Consider the following 22,487-nt stretch of genomic DNA (forward strand, 5'->3'; position numbering starts at 1 on the left):
ATCTGTAGATTGCTTTAAGACATTTTAACTACGTTAATTCTTCCAAACCATGAGCATGGAATATCTTTCAACTTCTTCGTATCTTCTTTGATTTCTTTCAACAATGTCTTATTTTTTCATTGTACAGGTTTTTTACTTCCTTTATTCTGAGGTATTTTATTCTTTTGGTTGTGTTTGAAAATGGGATTGGATTTTTGCTTTCTCTGCTAGGTCAATGTTAGTGTATAAAAACGCAGTTGATTTTTGTGTGTTGATTTTGTACCCAGCAACTTTACTGCATTTGTTTATTAATCTAATAGTTTTTTGGTGGACTCTTTAGGGTTTCCTATATATGAAATTGTGTCATCCACAAATAGTGACAGATTTCCTTTTTTTTCCAATGTGGATAACTTTCATTTCTTTTTCTTGTCCAATTGCTTTGGCCAGGACTTCCAATACTATGTTGAATAAGAGTGGTGAGAGTGGACATTGTTGTCTGGTTCCTGTTCTTAGAGGGATAGCTTTCAGTTTTTCTCCATGCGTATGATGTTAGCTGTGGGTTTGTCATATGTGGCCTTTATTATGTTGAGGTGTTTTCCTTCTATACCCATTTTATTGAGAATTTTTATCATAAATCAATGCTGCATCTTGTCAAATGCTTTCTCCCTATCTATTACAATGATCATGTGATTTTTTCCCCTAATTTTCTAAATGGAGTGTGTCATGTTGATTGATTTGCAGATGTTGAATCATCCCCATATCCCTGGAATCAATCCCACTTGATCATTGTGTATGATCATTTTAATGTATTGCATTCAGTTTGCTGATATTTTGTTGAGGATGTTCGCATCTATGTTCATCAGCTATATTGGCCTGTAATTATCTGTTTTTGTGTCATTCTTATCTGGTTTTGGTTATCAGGGTAATGTTGGCCTCATAAAATGAGTTAGAAAGTCTCTCCTCCTCTTCAAATTTTTGGAAGAGTTCGAGGAGGGTAAGTATTAAATCTTCTTTGAATGTTTGGTACAATTCACCAGAGAAACTGTCTGGTCCTGGACTTTTGTTTGTTGGAGGTTTTTGATTTCTACTTTACTCTTCTTTCCAGGGGTTTGTCTATTCAGATTCTCTATTTCTTCTTGATTCAGTTTTAGAAGATTGTATGATTCTGGGAATTTATCCATTTCTTCTAGGTTATCCAATTTGTTGGCGTGCAACTTTTCATAGTATTCTCTTATAATCCTTCATATTTCCTTAGTATCTGTTGTAATTGCTCCTCTTCTGTTTCTCATTTTATTTGCTTGAGACTTCTCTATTTTTTCATTAGTGATTCTGGCTTAATGTTTGTCAATTTTGTTTATCTTTTCAAAGAACCAGCTCTTAGTTTCATTGATCCTTTCTGTTATCATTTTAGTCTCTATTTCATTTGTTTCTGATCTTTTTCCTTTCTTCTACTGATTTTGGGCTTCAGTTGTTCTTCTTTTTCTAGTTCCTTTAGGTATAATGTTAGATTTTTTATTTGAGATTTTTCTTGTTTCTTGATGTGGGCCTACATAGCTCTATACTTCCCTCTTAGAACTGCTTTTGCTGGATCCCATAGGTTTTGATAAGTTGTGTTTCCATTTTCATTTGTCTCCAAGTATTTTTTGATTTCATTTTTAATTTACTCGTTGATCCAATAGTTGTTCAGTAGAATGTTGTTTAGTCTCCACATATTTGTGCCTTTTTCAGCTCTCTTCTTATAGTTGATTTCTAGTTTCATACCATTGTGGCCAGAAATGATGTTTGATATGATTTCAATCTTCTTAAATTTGTTGAAACTTGCTTTATTTTCCAACACATGATCTATCATTGAGAATGTTCCATGTGTACTTGAGAAAACTGTATAGTCTGCTGCTTTTGGATGGAATGTTCTCGATCTATCTATTAAGTTCCTCTGGTCTGTTTCATTTAAGGCCAATGTTTCCTTGTTACTTTCTGTCTGGATGATCTGTCCATTGATGTAAGTGGGATATTAAAATCCCTACTATTATTGTATTTCTGTCAATTTCTCCTTTTAGCTCTGTTAATAGTTGCTTTGTATAATTTGGTGCTTTTATGTTAGGTACATATATATTAATAAATATTATGTCTTCTTGATGTACTGTCCCCTTTATCATTATATAATGTCTATCTTTGTTTCATTATCTTTTTTGGCTTGAAGTCTGTTTCGTCTGCTGTAAGCATGGCTATACTTGATTTCTTTAGGTTGCCATTTGCTTGTGGTATCGTTTTCCATCTCTTCACTTTGAGCCTATGTTTTTCTTTGGAGCTGAGAATGGATCTCCTAGAGGCAGCATATTTTTGTGGTTTTTTGTTTGTTTATTTTTGTTGAGGAAGATTGGCCCAAAGCTAACATCCATTGCCAACCTTCCTCTTTTTCCTTGAGGAAGATTGTCCATGAACTAACATTTGTGCTACTCTTCCTCTATTTTGTATGTGAGGTGTCACCACAGAATGGCTTGATGAGCGATATGTAGGTCCATGCCTGGGATCTGAGGCTGTGAACTTCAGGCTGCCAAAGTGGAGCACACAAACTTAATCACTACTCCACCAGCCATCCCCCAGAGATTTTGTTTTTTAATCCATCCAGCCAGTCCATGTCTTTTGATTGGTGAATTCAATCCATTTACATTAATCACCATTTAAGGTGATTACTGATATTTAAGGACTTAATACTGCCACTTTATCTTTTGTTTTTGGTTTCTCTATATTACCGTTGTTTCTTTCTCTTTGTGTTTCTGTCTGCCATTTCAGCCTGGTGGTTTTCTGTGATGTGTTTTTCAGTTTCCTCATTTTTTATGTTTTGTGACTGTGCTCTGAATTTTTGTTCTGTGGTTCCCATGTGGTTTGTATAAAAGATCTCATAGATAAGATAGTCCTTTTTCTGCTGATAGCATCTTATTTTCATTTGCCTCTGCAGACCCTATCCTTTTTGTCTTCCACTTCTAGATTTGTGTTGTCACAAATTTTCTGTTTTTGTATTATGTTTGTTATAAATTGAGGTGGTAATAGTTATTTATAATATTTCTTTTCCTTTTAATTTTTATGTTGTAATTAAGTGTAAACTCTTTGATTCTGATATAGAGTTGGAATTTTCTGATTCTGTCTACCACCTTGCTTAAAGCTTTGTGTACCCTTGCCTTTTCATTTCAGGTAGGAGAGCTCCTCCAACATTTCTTGTAAGGCAGGTCTAGTAGTGGCAAACTCCCTCAGCTTTGTTTTTTGTCTGGGAAAGCCTTTGTTTCTCTTTCATAACTAAAAGATGACTTTGCTGGATAGAGAATTCTTGGCTGACAGTTTTTATCTTTCAATGTTTTGAATATGTCTTTCCACTTTCTCCTGGCCTGTAGGGTTTCTGCTGAGAAATCTCCTGATAGCCTAATGGAGATTCTCTCTTAGGTTAGTGTCTTTTCCTCTCTGGCAGCTTTTAATATTCTTTCTTTGACATTGATTTTTGACAGTTTTATTATCATGTGTCTTAGAGAAGGTCTTTTTGCATTTAGATAGTTGTGTGTTCTATTATATTCATGGATTTGTATATACAATTCCTTCTCCAGGTTTGGGAAGTTCTCAGCTATTATTTCTTTAAATAAGTTCTCTGTTCCCTTCTCTCTCTCTTCTCCTTCTGGTATACCCATTACTTTTTTTCCCCCTTGAAGATTGGCACCTGAGCTAACAATTGTGGCCTATCTTTTTTTTTTTTTTCTGCTTTATCTCCCCAAATCCCCCCTGGTACATTGTTGTATATCCTAGTTGCAGGTCCTTCTAGTTGTGGCAAATGGGACGCCACATCAACGTGGCCTGACGAGCAGTGCCATGGTCACACCCAGGATCTGAACCCTGGGCCACTGCGGCGGAGTACACGAACTTAACCACTCAGCCACAGGGCCAGCCCCCATACCCATTTCTCTTATATTGCCATTTCCAATGGAGCCAGATGATTCTCATAGAATTTCTACATTTTTTTTTTTTGTCTTAGCTTTCTCTCCTCTTCTACCTGCATCATTTCAAGATTTTTATCTTTGAGCCTGTTAATTCTCTCTTCTATTTTATCTGCTTTATTTCCAGTGCTTTCTAATGCATGCTTCATCTCATTTATTGAGTTCTTCAGCTCCAGAATTTCTGTTTGGTTCTTTATTAGCATTTCAATCTCTTTGGTAAAGTATTCCTTCTGTTCATTTCTTTTATCTCTGAGCTCATTAAACTTCCTTTCTGAGTTTTCTTGTATATTGAGTTTATTCATGACACCTATGTTGAATTCTTTATCAGTTGGATCCCAATGTTTCATGACTTTATATTTGGATTCTGGAGAATTGTTTTCCCTCTTTGATGCCACTGAACTGTGGCATTTTGGGGTGTTTGTTGAGTTATTCTTCTGCCAATGCCTTTGCTGTCACAAACACATTTTTTATTTAAATACAGCTTTGTTTGTTTTGACTTAAACTTTCCAACTGTTTGGAGATTAGCAGCCTTTCTTCTGTTTTTCCTAGTATGAGGCACTAAAGAATTAGATTTTGATTTCTCTTACCTGAGATGCCTCTGGCTATATTTGATGGTATCATTGTTACTCTCATTATTGCTGCCTGTGCTTCAAGGAGTCAGTAATGTATTGCTATTGCTGATGTTTCTGTGGTGACTGGCTTTGCTGCTGAGGGCACGGGAATGGCTGACATCTCAGCCATGTTCAGGATCACCTGGGTCAGAAGCCTCACTGCCATGGTGGGGGGAGGGGAGGCAGGGGAGAGAGTGGTTTCACAGTGTACTATCTCAGGTGTTGCCTCTTACCTTGTGGCCACAGAAGCCAAAGCCACTGCAGTTGGAATGTAAGTGTCCTATGCTCACCTCCACCACTGCTACCAGGCTCTGAGCCACGGCCAGGGAGCCCCGGATCATGGGACTCCGCTTCTGCTATTGCTCTGCTTACAGTGGCTACAGGTGTCACTGTGGCTGGCTGGCTGGAGTCGTATGCATACTTCTGCTGCTGTCCATTGAGTTCTCTAGGGCTGGGGGTAGCTGGCTCATCCTCCACAGCTGGTGATCCAGAATTCCTGGCTCTGCCTCTGTTGCTCCCATGTTTAGCCTCCTCTGTTCTTCATTCCACCCACCTTCATATGTACCTATGTGTGGATCTTTCCAGCATTCTGGTGCATTTTCAATATAGCCTTCATTGGGTTATGGAAGTTTTACATGCTGTAGACTGAAGAGGAAAGACAAAAGGATCCTCTTATGCCACCATGATAATGACATCTATCGACATTTAGCTTTTAAAATAAGTTTCACAAAGTTGATATACTATATCTTGATTTTGGGGGGAGCTTTAGTTTATGTTTAGATTTATAACATTCCAAACTCATATTATCATATGTTTCAATGTTTGGCTGTTAAGTAACAATTGTAGTGGCAGCCTATTAAGGCAGGAGGAACTAGACTATAGTCCAAAGATCTTGGCTCAAAGTCCTGCCCAACCCTTTCTGTTGAGTGACCCAGGGAAGGCCACATCTTTTTTCCTCAACTATCTCATTTCCAAATGTAGATAATAATAAGGATGTGTGCTCTGTATCACATGGTACACATGAGGGACAAGTGAAATAATCATGGAAACGCATCTTGCAAACTGTACAGATATTCGTAATTATTATCAATAGTTGGGTTAGGTGTTTTCTATCCACTGAACATCATTGTTGTTGAGGAAATTGGTATCTAAGCAAGAACCAGCCAATAGTCTGACCAAATAATCTGACTTATAATCAGAATGAATTTTTAACCATTTTGAATTCATGTACAGCCAAAAACGTATGAAAAGCCTAGACATATAGTGAGAGCCTTACCATACAATAAGATCACATTTTTTTATAATATCACTGAAGTTTCATTCTCTTTTCTAGTTCTCTTTGCTGATTTATCAAAAAATACTCATATAATTGTTAAACTACTCATCCAAAATATATGCAGTTAAAATATTTACAGTCTATTAAAAACAAAAATATTTATTACTATATCTCTATAAATAAATCAAGATTTTTTTTTGCAGTGGTTGTCATTATAATGGTGACTAGTCAGTTTTCATTGTATCAGTGAATGCTTCCTGGCCCAATAAATCTAACTAGTTTCAAATAAATCTCGAGTATTTTCCAAGATGTTTTGGGCATGAAGGCAGTACTATCTGTGAAGTCAATTTAAATAAACTCTTGTGATAAAAAGCATTTTTTAAACATTAGAAGGATAATAAAAGCACAGGAAGCTACACATAATTTCAGAAAAATAAAACACTTTGGTTAAGTCATTGTCTAGATGTTTTTTGGCAAGCATAAGGAAATACAGAAACATAAACCATTTTAAATTGAAATTTCACCCAAACATAAACTATGATGGAATCCTCATTGTTGTCAACTGAGATAGGATGAATGATGAGGAACTTATTTTGTAGTCCGTGATACTGGTTTATACATGTAAGAAAATGTTGAAAATTATAAAACAAAACCTTAGTTACAGAATTATTAAATTATCTCGATTAAAAGAGGAAGACACTACATGGATTTAAGATTATAGTCAGAATCTTTTTTTGATGGGCTTTTCCTTGACATTTTTAAGTTCCCATGTATATCTTAATCACACATCATGTTTGTATGTTCATACTCTTTCAGGTATGTAATCATGTATAGTATTTATCCATACATGCTTTTTCCCCATCTACTAATGTAAAACCTTTATATAACACTCAAAATTATATTTGAGCAGAGGATTTTATTTTTGTTTCTTAGTAATGGAATAGAAAACAAAACCTCATGGCTCTGTATTATTTATGTGTATGAATTGCTTCTAGAGATAGGCCTATATTAACAAGGTCCTCTTCATTTTTATGTTAGTCCTTATACGTCATAATAGTTAAGAGGCTCAAGTTTGCTCCAAGAATGCCAATATTAGACAATTTGACCAGATCTTGACTATCTTGTTTAATAAATTTTTCAGTATGTCCACTGTACTATTAGAACAAAGCTCGTGAGATATTTGGTAAATAAACAGAATGCATTTGTCAATTTTCTAATTATGTGTTTTTCTATAAGAGAAAATTCTTTCCACAGGTGATAAGTATTTGCCCTCTAGCCTGAGATTTGATTTCCTTGTCATAAAGAAACAAATGATTACAGTTGAGAGAATGCTTCTTCATAAGCACCCTTGTAAGCAAATGAGAGGTATGAGAATGCAGAAAGGAATATGCTCTGGAAATCCCAAGTGAGTCATTCTGAAATGCAGCCAGTGTTGTTGCGATGGGCTCAGTGCTTGTCTGTGCCCATAAATATGCCTTATTGGTGATAAGCACCATGAAGTTCTCTACATCAGGTGCTTCTTACTAAATCCACTAAAATGAACCTCTTTGCTTTCCATAATATTATTGTGTCACTGAAGGCAACTCTTTTTTAACCATTTTATATATTTTCTTCATCTGAGTCTTTGTAAATTTTCTCAGCTGCCATTACTGGCATGGTATAATTTGTCCCAGAGAGAAGACAAGTCTTCTTGACTTTCTCATCATGTCACATAGTCACGCTGGCCCAAATTGTCATGGATATTCTAAACAAGAAGAAACTGTGACGTGGAAACTGGGTGCCAAAATGTCTGAAGTTTATGGAATTCCAAAGAAACAGACAATGAAGTTGGTACTCTAAAGAACTTTGTCCTATAGTGGGGTTTGAAAAAGCTACACAAAGGCAAGATTTTACCATTTCTATATTCATACATAGCAGAACTATTCCCTATGTTTACAACTGCTTTCATATTGGGGAAAAAAATAAAAATAAATGGCAATATATAGTCAGCATAATAGCTTTGAGGAGTTACATTCATGGCTGCTGTCATGAATAATGCAACTTGAGTTATAAAATAATTTTAGTGATTCTTTCCATGATTATTTTGTGAATGAGTTACTATTTTACTATAGAGGTAAAAATTTTAGGTAACTATCTTTTTTATTTTTCCTTTGCAGAGAAAGATTTGCCCTGAGCTATCATCTGTGGTCAATCTTCCTCTACGTTGTATGTAGGTTGCCACCACAACATGGCTGATGAGTGGGGTAGGTCCGCATCCAAAATCTGAACCTGTGAACCTGGGCTGCGGAAGCAAAGCATGCCAAACTCAACCGCTACACCACTGGGCTGGCCCCTCAGGTAACTATGTTTTGAATGCCATGAGAAAAAATGTGGTTATATTTTAATCAGACCAAAATGCTAGGGTTTGATAAAGCTAAATTAAATTTTTAAGTTATTGTGTATCTCGAAATTGTCATTTAAAAATCTTTCCTTTAATAAACTTTTCAGTTTTCTTAAATCTTGCATATTCAATTTAGAAGAAATATAAATAATTGTCTCTTCAAGAACTGTTGAGCCCTCATGAAAAAATTATAACTTCTAGCAGCTGGCCCCATGGCCTAGTGGTTAAGTTTGGCATGTTCTGCTTCAGTGGCCCAGGTTCGGTTCCTGGGTGCAGACTTATACCACTCGTCAGTGCCCATGCTATGGTGGCATACCACATACAAAATAGAGGAAGATTGGCACAGATGTTATCTCAGGGCGAATCCTCTTCAGCAAAGAAATAAAAAATGTAGCTTCTGACAAAACAGGATTAGGATCAAAATACTATTGACCAGAAATGCTATTTTTAAGCAACTTCGTAAATTGACTACTTCTCTCTCTCTCAGTTTCCCCAGATTCCTCTTCCCAACTTGTCATATAACATTGCTTAAGCATCCCTCAAATTGACAAAAGTTTGATGACAGCTCCAGGGAAGATGAGGGTCAAATGTTTCAGACTTGGATGAAGAATGGAGATTTTTATTTATATTACTTTCAGAAATGTGTTGATAGGTTGTGGAGGGATTAGACAATGAAAAAAAAATAACTGTAACAGAAATTGATTTTCAGCCATCCTAAGACACAGTATACAATGGTATACGGACTTTGGTAGACTTAAATAAAGGCTTCTAATTAACATTTGTTTGCATCTATTTACTTTCATCTAAAGGAATTGGCAGCAAGTTTTTTTGTGTAAGAAGAACTTGTACGATAAAAATTCAACATAATTTTCCACTTAATTTTCAAATATTTTTAAAAATAATATTTAAATAAATTAGGTGCATGCATTTTATACACATGCAGTAAGACAGAAAATGTATTGGAGTAGAGCAAGCCTGGAGCCAGAGAGTGTGGGGATTGATGGTAACATGTGTGACGGGTGATGAGTCTAAACCAGGGCTGTAGGTAGATGGATGGAAAAGAGAAGGTGGACTGAGAAATCTTTAGGCAAAAGTTGGCATAACTTGGTGGTTAATTGAATGTAGTCAGTGTGAGTAGTTAGGGAAATTAACATTACTTCTGGGGTATGACTTTGACAGTGGCACTGTAATTGAAGAGATAGTGAATATAGAATGTATTAAAGAGAAAGGTGGCAGGGAGGGATGATGATTTTTGCTGGGGTATGTTGACTTTTTGTGTCAGGACTTTTCAGATGTCTAACAGGTAGGAAAACACACATCCTTAAAACTGCTAATCCATTGAGATACCTGAGGTAGCAAGCCTCAGAGACCATGGGTATCTTCTTTAAGGGGCAAAGCTACATTGACACTATTAGAGTCATGGCAAAGTGAAAAGTGTAGGACAAGGTCAAACTATCTGTTAAATTGTTCTCTGCCATTTTCCTGCAATGTGACTTTAGCAAGTGGACTCTCTCTGAGTCTTGGTTTCCTAAGATTGCTGTGAGGACTAAATGAGTGAACATGTCAAAATAGTTCCTGACATGTCTCAAATGCTAAATCATGTCAGTCCCCCTTTTCTTATTGAAAATACTCTCTGTTAGCCCTCCAACCATCTCTGCCATGCATGCTCTTCTCTTCTCTTTTTAACATAACTGATCTCAATTGTATCTTGGCCTCCTCTACCCATTTATACAATTTATTTACTCAACAATTATGTTTCGTAAGCCCTGTGGTGAACCAAATGCTGCGTTACACATTGGTCATATAGCAGTGACTCTTTCAATTAATCTTCTATACTGCTATAGTAGTTATTGTTTTAAAATTCGGAATTAATTTTTGTTACGTAATGGATTAGATGCCTCTTATGTCTTCATGGTGCCTACAAGTTAAGATCTAACTTCCCTAACCAAGCACAAGAAGACTTTCATAATCTGCCTCCAGTCTTCCTGCCTGACCTCATCTAAAGCTCATCCTCAAATTACCAGCTATCCTTCCCAAACCACCAGGTACCGATCCTTTAGTCTCATACTTCACGCCACATACCTTACCTTCTGTGAACATTATTTCTTCTGCTGAGCATTCTTGCTATTTTATGGTGTTCCTTATATTTAAAATATCTATGATTCCATCGTTACATTGGAAAATATCTATTTCGTCTTCAAATTTTACTAGTTCTTTTTAGTGTTCCCTGACCTCCACTTTTTACCAGGCGTGATTTCTTATTTTAGATATGTGTTCTCAGAACACGGTATGCCAAACTCTCACAGCATATTGTCTGCCCTTGTAAAACTTAACAGTGCTGAACAGCAGATCTGAACACATGCTCCTTGTCGCCAGCCACTTCCAAAGAGAAACAAGATCTGAAGGCACAGAATTTATATCAAAATCACCAATTAGTTAAGATATTTCTCATTTCTGGGGAACATATTATGCTAATGGATGTTTCTCCACTTGGAAATAGGAACTGTGGGCAAAAAAATATTTACCTCTCCCCCTAAAGCTTGTTCAGTTGAAGGTACCTATAGAAGAAGTAGAGATGTTTAATAGGCACTCAAAAATGCTTGCCTGGACCTCAAAAGACATAAGACTCTAAAACAATCTATTGGAGATTAAATTGTAAGTCTATTATTATTTGATAGTCAAACAATGACCATATTTGAGATCATCTAGAGATAGCACTTATACATCAAATAAAAGGAGTCAATACTAGAAAAATAACAATTAAGGGACCTTCAGAATAAAATAACCTAGTGAAAGAAAGAAGAAAAGAACGTTTAAGAGAACCCAAAGAGTGTAGCATCTTAGAAGCTGAGGGAGATTTCAAAAGGAGACATGATCAGTAGTATTAATGCTTCATAAATGACAAAAGAGTTTGAGAATCAAGGAGACCTGAGCAGGATAACACTAATAGGAATTACTGGAGAAAAAGGAAGTGGCATTGTGAGAGAAAGAAGGAAAGATACACGGAATTAACATTGAGAGGAAACAGGAAAAGACGTGGAGGTGGGAGGGAAGCCTAGAATTACAATGTTAATTTTGGAAAGCAGTAGGAAGCCCAGAAAGATGTAAGACCAGGTGAAGAGATGAAAGTGGTTGGGAGGGAACTTGAGAAAGCTCACGCTGAGCTGTGTTTATTTTTGATGTGGCTGGACATGGGTCATGTGTTAAGTGTAAAGGGCATCAGGATGAGAGGAGAGTTGCGGAAAGGTATGCAACAGCTGTAGTGGAGAATGGAAGGGACAGTCAACTGGATCTAACTTTGTGGAGGATGATTGTCAGGTAGACCTGAGGGCTTAGATATTTCTCTGGATCCTTTAAAAGATCATCCAATTTACAAAAGTGTCATACTCACTGACTACTGTGTAAGTGAGTACTGTTTTTTTCTTTTCTTTTTTTTAACCTATATCTTTTAATAAAGAACAAAACAAAACCTTTTATTTCTGAATTGCTACAGCCTTTGCCCCTGAAAATCCCCATGCTCTGCAGAATTATGTAAGGCTTTAATCAAACATCTGCTTTTTATTTATCTTTGTTTATTTAAGTCTCCACTTTATTATTTTAAAAACAGTAGCACAGATAACGAAATTATGGATGGTTATTTTTGTTGGAGAAGAGTTTTAAACAGTGCTCAGCGAGAATAAAAAATTTTTGCTGTCAGGAAAAGTTTCAAGTTCTCCTCTTTTGAGAAAAGACGGGTGAATTTTCATTTACTTGAGCGGAACACGTGTTTTCTCCAATTTTTACTTTTAACTGATGGCAGTAGAAGGTTGCTGAGGGCTCTTTAAGCATTTGATAGCACAGATTGGGTGGTAGCATTGCAAAGATAACACTTTTGTGCTGAAATATAGAAGGGCACTTGAACTATAATGGGACTGCCCCTCTATCTGGCAATGTTTAAAGGCTGATAGGGATGTACTGGGCTTTGCAGATAAAGATAATTACGCTTCTATTTTAGGATTTTCAATATACATGTTTGGGGTTGTTAAAAAACAAATTCAACTGAGTAAACGTTAAAGATCTTATTGACTTGATTCAATGATTTATGAATGAGGCAGCATTCGAACTAGGAGATAGAAAGAACCTCCAAGGAGCTGTGCAAAATGAAAGACTTTTATAGCAAGTAGGGAGCAGGAAAGAGGAAATTATAGGAAACCAAAAAGTGGATTGGTTATGACAAGGTCACTTTCCTGTAGAGGATGTCTGGGTCTATCAGGCAGGTGACCTAGCTGATTAAGCGATTTCTGATTGGCTGGTTTAAGATTCTGTTTCTGGGAGAGCTGAAACTGTAATTCAGTAAAGCCTCGATTTGGTACCATGGGGCTTAGCATAAGTGACTCCATTTTTGGGCCAGTTGTCTTGTTTTTAACAGGGCACGTTGTTTTCCCTACTGCTATAGTTTCCACAAGGAATGCTGTTCTCTAGGTCATCAGCTGCATCCCTATTCCTTTCAAGGTGGTAGAATAAATTATTTGAGTGATGAGTTTGGGGGAAGAACTAACATGTGCTGCTCAGCCATTTGCTCCACTTTTTTCTGAGAACTCACCCATGCCGTAAGGTTTTACACATGAGGCCACCACATAATCGGGCAGTTTTTCTCTTCCTGGGACTAGATGAAGGCATGCATCTAATTTTAAAGTTCAGGATTAAAATGATCATTGTTACTGCACACTTAAGATATATCCTCAAATTCAGCATTTTTCAGTAATAAAGGTGGAATTTTGCTATTGTCTACTGATATGTTCGTCTCTCTCAGTGAACTTAAAACTCAGCTGGAGAAAGATTTGTTGTCAGTTGAGGATTGGGAAGATCAATTAAAATCCTTTGCCAGAAGATATCTTGATGATAAAGCAGACAGTTGATGTTTTTATAATACTTACAATGATCTCCACACTGTGATTTCACAGTACTTTGCTCATATCTCTAGCATATCATTTACCTCATTGTTAAAACGGTTAGTTTGTTTATTTCTTTTTCATTTCTATGCCCAGTTCCTGGTTCAGTGTTTATTACATTATGAAGGACAAAACATCTTATATTTTATGACTGACTTGTTATTTTACAAGTATTAGATGTGAATCTGATTTGCAAAAGGATCATTTTAATTAGATATATTGATCATGAAGTGGCAGAGATAGAAAATGATGCTACTAATCCCAAAATGGAAAAACAATGACATGGAAATCAGAGGCAGCCTGGTGTACACCATAGTAAAATTATTATTATTATTATTGCAAATTTTAAATGCTATCATCAGATGTAACGAGGTTTTTCATAGTTTATTCAGACTTAGAGCTAAAACTCATCCATGGAAATTAAGGATAAAATGAAATTGGAAATAATATTACAAAAATCTGTAATGATTTAAAATACAAATGGATACAAAGTATTATGTCCCTGAGTTTGAAATCATGTAATTGAAAACCTTCACAGAACTAGCTGGCCTTCCAATGAAAGCTGTGCACACATACACACACAGAATTTTGAATGATCAGAACCTGCATTTCCAGAAAGGAACCCGGGTGCTATGTAGCTAGGATGAGGAAACTTAATTTGAAAATTATTAGGGGAATGAGACTGAAAAGGATTTTTCACATTATTCAAACATGAAGTCAAAAATTCATACAAGTCACCTTTGAGGCTAATGTTTATGTTAGACAGTCTCTCATCAGTTCATATTACATTTCAGAGTACACAGTTCTGATGTATACTAAAACACATCCTTCCCCAAAACCAAGTGGAACATGACGGGGTTATAGTTAAGATGACCTACAGTTATTGAAGCCTCATTCTAAAGATATTTTTCAATGCAAAAATGTATTATTCACCATGGCCATTTGCAATTCACATGGCTAGTATTTGCTCTTGATGACTTGGATGTAATATTTTAATAAGGCTGATGTTGAATAAGCAAACTAAAATATATTTATATGCCACATCTATTACAACAGAGGCTTCTGCTTTAAATTTTGGCGTTGATTGGGTGGACTTGACTTAACCTCTGTCACGACAAGGTGGTCTACTCTGCATGTGCCATTTATAACCTCTTCATATAGCGCCTGCAATATTTTCATATGATAATAAACCACAAAATGGTTCAACTGTGCTGCTAAGTTCTCCCAAATGGGCTTATTCATCTTCAGGAAAAAATGTGAATATGGTCAAGCATCTTTATGTAGAAGAATGTCAAATACTATTCTCATAGACAACCAGCAGAGTGGTTCTTTTTCTCCAAACACTTCAAGAAGCCATTACAACTTGCATTCTCAGATTCCAGTGAAAGACTGGACATTTCAAAACCAATTTGCAAGATTAACAATTGGGTAAATTACTGCATAAAATACAAAATTACACAGTAAAACAAAAGAGAAAAAATGACATAGGCATTAAAAGCTGTTGTAGAGGGTGTATGCTTACTTCCCACACTCATGGCAAATTCGTGCTTTTATTTTCTATGACATTCCATGGTCCAAATTTCCTGATATCAGTGCTCTCAGAGGCAGTATGAGCTTACTAACAAAATGAATTTTTGTAAGCCTGTTTGGGAGGCTGGATTTTGGAAGAGTTTTAAAGTTTTGAAGAAGTGTGATCATCGAGTCCTACCCAGTGATACCCTAGGTCGCTTATTTGTGGCGAGACAAACGTTTCCATAATGTGTTTTGTTTCTCATAATAAAAGCCTTCCATGTTTCCTTTTTTCCTTAGAAATTTAAGTTTTGCTGGAAATAGACTAGATTGTTCAAGACATTTTTTAGATACTCCAAAGCATCTGAAATCCCAAACTATTAATTATTTTTCAAAGTTATAATTAGATAAAACATAAGAGAAATCTGGCACCAGTGTATCTTTTAATGATATAGTTTCACAAAACTAAAATTTCTTTCTTTATAGAATTGTTTGTGGCATTCGTGTTTAATCATAGGAAAATAATTTTTTGTCAATATATAATCCTGGTGAAAAACACAACATATTTTCTGTACTGACATAAATCAAACAATGAATAAATCTAACTTGCTTTGAAGTACTTTCCTTCTAGGAAACTCTTCTTTCCAATTACAGAAGTTCATAAAAGTTCAGAATATAATTTGTTCAAGTGGAGTTCCTTGTAAGTATTTTCCACCATTGATAGAGGTGTAAATCTTCTATAACCCAGGATTGTCTTTCTCAAGGACCTGGGAACCATCCTTCTGAGAGGTAATCATCAAGAAAGTTAGAGCCCGGTCTCTCCTTGGGAATGTAGCAGCCTAACTTCCATGGGCGACAATTCGAAAACATTGAGGAACCTGCCCGCTACATTCCTCCAGCACTTTTCCATTAGCTCACTCTAGTGCTTAAATATCTCCTCACCGTTTGTTTCAGCAGAGTTGAGTTCAGTCTCTCTCTCCTACTGCAGTAGACTCCTCTATAACAATAGTCTTGACTAAATGAAGCCTTCCTTGCCTGTTTGGCTGGTCCAGTGCAATTTTTCTTTTACATTCATATGCAGACTTTGTGGCCTGGAATGAATGACCCAGGGCTTGATATATACCAGGAATACTTGCCTTGTTCTTATTCTCACTTCCTGGAAAGTCACAAAATAAAAGGTTGTAAGTTAGTTACAAAATCAGTCTACGGATATTGTTGGGGAATGCAAACACTTTGTAACTATAGAGCTTTAGTTTTCAATTAGATGAGAACGGAGGGAAGAGAAATACAAAGAACTCAGGCTTGAAGAAATGCCACTTCATTGACGTCCAAAAATGTATAAAGCCTGAATCCAAAGACAAGAATAAAGCCTGCTGTCTTTCATGTTTTGGAAAATAATGGGTTAGGGCATCATGTATTTATGAATGATGCATTATTTTAATTTGTGGCCTATGGGATGAGTTAAATTTAATTGTAGTGATATGAGAATTGAAAAAATAAAAAGTATTCCTGTATCTTTTTACTCAAGTTAGTATTATTTCTTTTGGCCCTTGTATTCAGACTAACTCAATGGGTTCCAAAGTTTAGATGGGAAATCAGTATATTATGAATTTGAAATATAAGAGAAATAAAAACTGTAGCAAGTAAAATCTTGCCATATTTCCTTGGATTCCTAATTCATCATTTCAACTTTTAGAATAAATTTTTAGAAATTTAGCTTACAGATACGTTTACCCATGAGCACAAAGATACATGTCACAAATGCCCATGGCAGGATTCTTTGTAATATCAATGTAAAACAATCAACAGAGGGGCATTTACTTAAAATGTGATAAATTCATAGGATGCTAAGTAGGCACCAAAACTAATGATATAGATTGTATGACTGTATGTGCTTATACATTATTAAGTGAAAAAAGCAGAACGCACGCATGTGTGCATGTGGGAATATAATAGTGTTTTTATATATGGGTGTGGGGCGTGCATATATGCATGAAGATATCTTGGAGATACACAAGGAAATGCTCACAGAATTACTTCCAGGAAGGAGTTCTCAGAGTCAAAGAAGAAGAGCTAGAATTTTATATTTCTTACTGTACATCCTACTGCACTGTTAGATTTTTTAAATCAAATTTATATATATTAATCATATTTATTAAATTAAATTTTTGATAAAAAGTAAATGCTCTTGTCCATAAACTATTAAGTGCAGAGATGATAATTTAGGAGCAAGAAATGCCACTCTGCAATTATAGCGTCTAGTGACATAGGGTGAAATACATTATCTCTATAATTTTGATCAATAAAAGGCATCCCCTTTACTTATCAAAGGCTTAAAAAAGACAGAGATCCTTCAGTGTGCATGGCAAATGCATCTCCAGCAGGAAGAACATCTTGCATAAGAATGTCATCTTATATCACAGGACACTCGTTCATATTTGGGCCATCACTATGTGTTATGTGATACCACTGACAACTGTATCTTGAATTACAGAATTGAATTGCAAATCTAGACATTCTATTGCCCCAAACTGCTGGAGTACAGTACCATTTACATAGAGACACCAGAAATTAATCGTTTAGATAAAACCAGTTAAATATTCACACACTTGGTTACTAAATTTAAACTTTCGATTTGGTTTAAGGCCATTAACTTTGCACATTTGGGGAAAGGGAAGCGCTGTGTCTTGGGAAGGGCAGTGTGGGCATGGTAAAGAATCCATGACATACAAAGAGAGTTAACCTAAGTCGTATGCACTGAGCGTGAAATAGGAAATGCAGCGCTCAGAGCCACCCGTTAAGATCCTCTTATCTCCCTGCAGAAGGAAACTGAACTTTACGTGTTGCTGGTGCTGGTGAGGCAGCCTACTATGTTTATCGCAAATGGGGGCTGGGAGTCTACTTAAAAGGATTTTATACTCTTTTGGCTTCAGAGCAAAACCAGCTGCAGAAATAACCACTCCCACCACCCCCCACCACCATCACCAAACAAAATCTATTAAGCATCCACATCCACATGGATTCTATCAGAGCCAGGCTAATGGAAATCAACTCCAAATCCAGCCAGCACAAGGGTACATGAACATTTTTTAATTCCGTGTCCTATTTTTCTTAGAATACACTAACTTTTCAGGGTTATGGGATACTGTTTGCTCTTATATTTCATTTCAGAAATGGTAGCAGCCCTCAGGCTGAGGAATTAGACACACAGCAAACCATATGCAAAAGCTCATTATTTTAAAAAAGTTATTGGTATTTCAAAGTCATGGGACAATTCGCCCTTCTGAGTCCCTTGGCCAGGTTGAGATTATATTTAGTGAAAGCTACAGGAGGATCAAAATTTTCCTCTCCTTGCCCTTCCCTTGCCTTTCACAAGGTCTTAATGGAAACACTTTATTCCCGATGGCAAACTCTTGTTCCTCTTCGAACAATAGGTTTGGTTCAAGCCCATATTTATCTGTTCTTTAGGCTCATAACCCTTCTTTTCCAATTCATCTTGGCCAGGAGCACACCGTTCAGAATGGTAGAATCAAAGTTTAAATGTCTACTTCCCCTCTGAAATATGCTGCAAATGGGTTGATGTTGCAATTAAAATGAGGCCAGATAGACGTCTGCAGATGGAAGTTCTATTTATACTAAGTTCTCTTGACAGCTGATGACATCACATGAGCCATTTCCAATGATTTGAATAATGAGGGGGTAAAGTTTCCCCTGAATCATGTGCTCCAAGTATCATTCCAGATGCAACTCTGACTTATTTGGAACATCCTGGAATATAGGGTGCAAACTACCTTTGCACATTTTAAAAACCTAGGAAAAAGTGACGTGGACGAAAGCCCTCTTTTGGTATATTTCAATATACATGGGAATTATGAACCAACTAGCTATGAGACTTCTCATGGAAAACACTGAATATTCTGAAGTGGTGGTTTCGACATTTAATGGCTTTATCTGGAGTTGCAGTTTTGAAAACTAAGGCTGTAATTCCTTTAAGCAAAAAGAGAAAGCAGATAATTCACAGTTACTTTAATAAGGATGCCCTATTAGAGGGGAAAATGAATTCAAGCCAAATGAATCCTGTTTTTTAATGCACACAGATTTTCACAGATTAAAAATTAATCAAAACTTTAGAGAAGTCGGAGTTTGATGAACTTGACACATTAAGATAAATTGTTGGTTTTCAAAAAAACTTGCTATTTGTTAAAAAATGAAGTGCCAGAAATATTATTAGAGGTCCTAAAGATTTCAGAGGAGTATTTTGGCGTCAGTAATCACAAAGGAATTTGATAAACTCTAGACATTATTCTGAATTATATAATTCAAAGCTAGGGCTGTGAATAATACTGGTAAAATATTCATCCCTCACGTAAGGTAACTAGATAGAACTGAGATTAAGAATGGGAGAGAAAAACCAAGGAAAGCTCTCAATAGGACCCCTCCTACATTTCCGTTAACAAAACACTAGGAGACAGCACTGAAATTCCAGGAATCTCTGTAAAGAACGACACGTTATTGTGATCACATCTTTGATCTCTACTCCTGGCTTTTAGCAGCTTCACTTTTACTTTTTCCTAAAATTACCCTAATCCTTAAAATTTGTGTTTCAAACAGGAAAGTTGGGTGAAAAACTTTGACCATCTCTACAGACATTCATGCATTTGGCTTTTGTCTGAGCACTGGCGCTAACTCAAACCTAAATTTCATTACTGAAACAAATAATTGCAAGGACACTAGGAGTGTGTCATTTACAGCAGAAAAAGATAGCCCTAAGGGAGAAAGCATTTGGGTCTAGCCCTTTCCTTCCTGTTAGGATCCAAGCGTGAGGACAGCTGCTTATCTATTGTGATGGTGAGGCAAGAAAGATAAAAACAAAATGCCAGATCTCCAGGGATGGAAAATGGAAGGTTGGACACAGCTAGACCCTTGGTGATGTCTTTCTGCCACTGAATTAATCTTGGAACAACTGACCTCCAGACTTTTATTGACATAAATAAAAATGGTTCAAGCTATTCATACCTAGGCTTTCTGTTAGTTTTAATCAAAAGCATCTTTAACTGATATGAATAACTTTCTATCTAATTAGAATAACCCTTAACATGGCGTATAAGATCTCCCACGATAGGGCCCTATCTACTGCATTTCCAGTCATTCTCCTTTATACTCAGAGAAGCACTGTCTTTTTTCTGTTTCTTCTTCTTGGAAATGTTACCACAATGTACGTCATATCTACCCTTCCCCAGCTCTTGTCAAATTCAGCTCTCAGTTTAAATGCCCCTTCTCAGAGGCACTTTATCTGATCATTGTAGCCAAGAGTTTCCCCCAACATTTTCTTGTTTTTTTGTTTTTTTGTAACAGAAACCTATAATAGAAATATTTAGGTTTTCATATCATGGCATTTTTTATAATTTTTGTATATATTTCTGGATCCTCTAATTGTATAACCTTATAGTGTAAGCCTAATGAAGGCAGAGGCAAGTATGTTTTAATTATCTCTGATACTTGGCTCCAAGCCAAGGAATCTCTAGCACATGTAGGCTTTTGATGAATACTTATTGAATAAATAGATGCATAGGGCTACTGGTTGGTGCTTTAAAGTAACACGTGTACAGATAACACTCATTTAAATATTTTAGCCCCTTGGAGATCCAGACATCAAGCTAATGAGGACTGAGCCTGATGCTTAAGTGAAGAAGGTTAATTCCTATCCCACAGTGTCATCTTTCTGAAAATTAGCACTGTTGTCAAATCATTGAGGTCCTAGGATGTTGGTGTTGTAGATTTTGATTTTCTTTAGCATTTTTATGTGTGTACATTAATTATACTAGCAAGAAAGTCTGAGTCACTATGCGTATTTCACTATTTATTTGAGTGTGTGCTAAACCAGTGAGTACAATTTACTGTCAACGTTGTTATGAACTTCCCTTTGTTAATGTACATCTCTCTTAGGAAATGGTATGACATCTTTCCGTTATCTCTTATTTAAAAAATAAAGTTGCATTTTAATAATATGAGAGCAAATCTTAAATCAAGATTTTTTAAAATGTGGTGCATACGAAAATTATTCAAGTAATGCCAGGAAAAATAAACAGCTTGCAATGGAAGAGCAGAATTAATGGCATTTACCAGTTATGTTTCATTAGTTGATGTATCCGTTAAAAATTACATTTAGTTGCAGGTAAAGGAGACCCCAATATAACAGCATAATAAAACTGAATCTTTGTTTTTCCCCTGTAACTGAGAATGTCTGCCTATTGATCTTGGTTCAGGGGTTCATGGATGTTAGGGGATGAGATCCAGGATTCCCCTGGCCTTTCCCTTACATGACTTTGTCATCGCAAAGTAGATACTGAAACTCTGGTCTTCACTTCTCCGTTCCAGTCAGAACAAGGGTAAAGGAGTCACATTTATTGCAAAATTCTCAGGTGGCTTCCAGTTATATCTTGTTGTCCGGAACTGGATCTTGTGACTGTACCTAGCTGCAAGGCAGGTTAAAAATATATGTTTTTGCTGGAACCCAGGAAATCAGGGTTATGTTAATCATGAAGAAAGGATATTTGTTAGATAGGCTATAATTTTGCCATTTTTGTCTAAGAAAGAAATACATATTTGGGATGATGGTGTGTTCCTGATGGCCACATTACTGGTGCCGCCCTGAAATGTTGCCGTGTGGTAGAGCATACATTTTACAACATACACTACAGGTCTCCGCCCTCCCGTCGTGCACAGGAGAGAGAACGAAAAGATTTTCACTTCTGGGGGCTGGCCCCGTGGCCGAGTGGTTAAGTTCGCGCGCTCCGCTGCAGGCGACCCAGTGTTTCGTCAGTTCGAATCCTGGGCGCGGACATGGCACTGCTCGTCAGACCACGCTGAGGCAGCGTCCCACACGCCACAACTAGAGGAACCCACAACGAAGAATACACAACTATGTACCAGGGGGCTTTGGGGAGAAAAAGGAAAAAATAAAATCTTTAAAAAAAAAAAAAAAAAAAAAAAAAGATTTTCACTTCTGTTTATGACCAAAGAACGTAATGAAAGTTGATAGTAATTTCTTATGGATGCAAAACCAGGTCAGAATTTGCCACTTATACAAACTACATTGCAAGCGGAAGGAAGTGCTCTTAGCCAAAGTAAGAACCAGCACTCTACAGTTCCTTATTCCTTTGCATGTACATATTCACTTGCCCCGACACTATTTGTTGACAGTAGTATTCTTTTCTCATTACGTTATCATGGTATTCTTGTAGGAGATCAAATATCCTTAGAGGTATGAATTCATATCAGGACTCTCAATTCTATTCCATTGATCTATATTTCGATCCTTATGCCAGCATCACACAGTATCGATTATTTTAGCTTTTTGGTAAGATTTGAAATCAGAAAGTAAGACTCCTCCAACTTTCTCCTTCTGTGAGGTTATTTTGGCTATTCTGGGTCTCTTAAATTTCTGTAATAATTTTAGGACAAACGTCAATTTTTGCAGAAAAAGCAACTGAAATTTTGACAGGGATTGTTGAATCTATATATCAATTTGGGGAGTATTGCCATCTTAATAATGGTAAGTCTTCCAATCTATGAATGTTTCTCCATTTGTTTAGGTCTTCCTAATTTATTTCAATGAAATTTTGCCCTTTTCAGTCTATAAGTCTTATGTTTTTTTGATACATCATTCATAGGGATTTTATTTTTTTGTTGCCATTGTAAATAGAATTGTTTCCTTAATTTCATTTATAGATTGTTTATTGCCAATGCATAGAAATAGAACTATATTTTCTATATTGATCTTTTCTCCTGCAAACTAGCTGAACTTGTTTATTAACTCTA

The sequence above is a fragment of the Equus przewalskii genome, chromosome 8 (assembly GCF_037783145.1).
Source record: "Equus przewalskii isolate Varuska chromosome 8, EquPr2, whole genome shotgun sequence".
NCBI classification, from domain to species: Eukaryota; Metazoa; Chordata; class Mammalia; order Perissodactyla; family Equidae; genus Equus; species Equus przewalskii.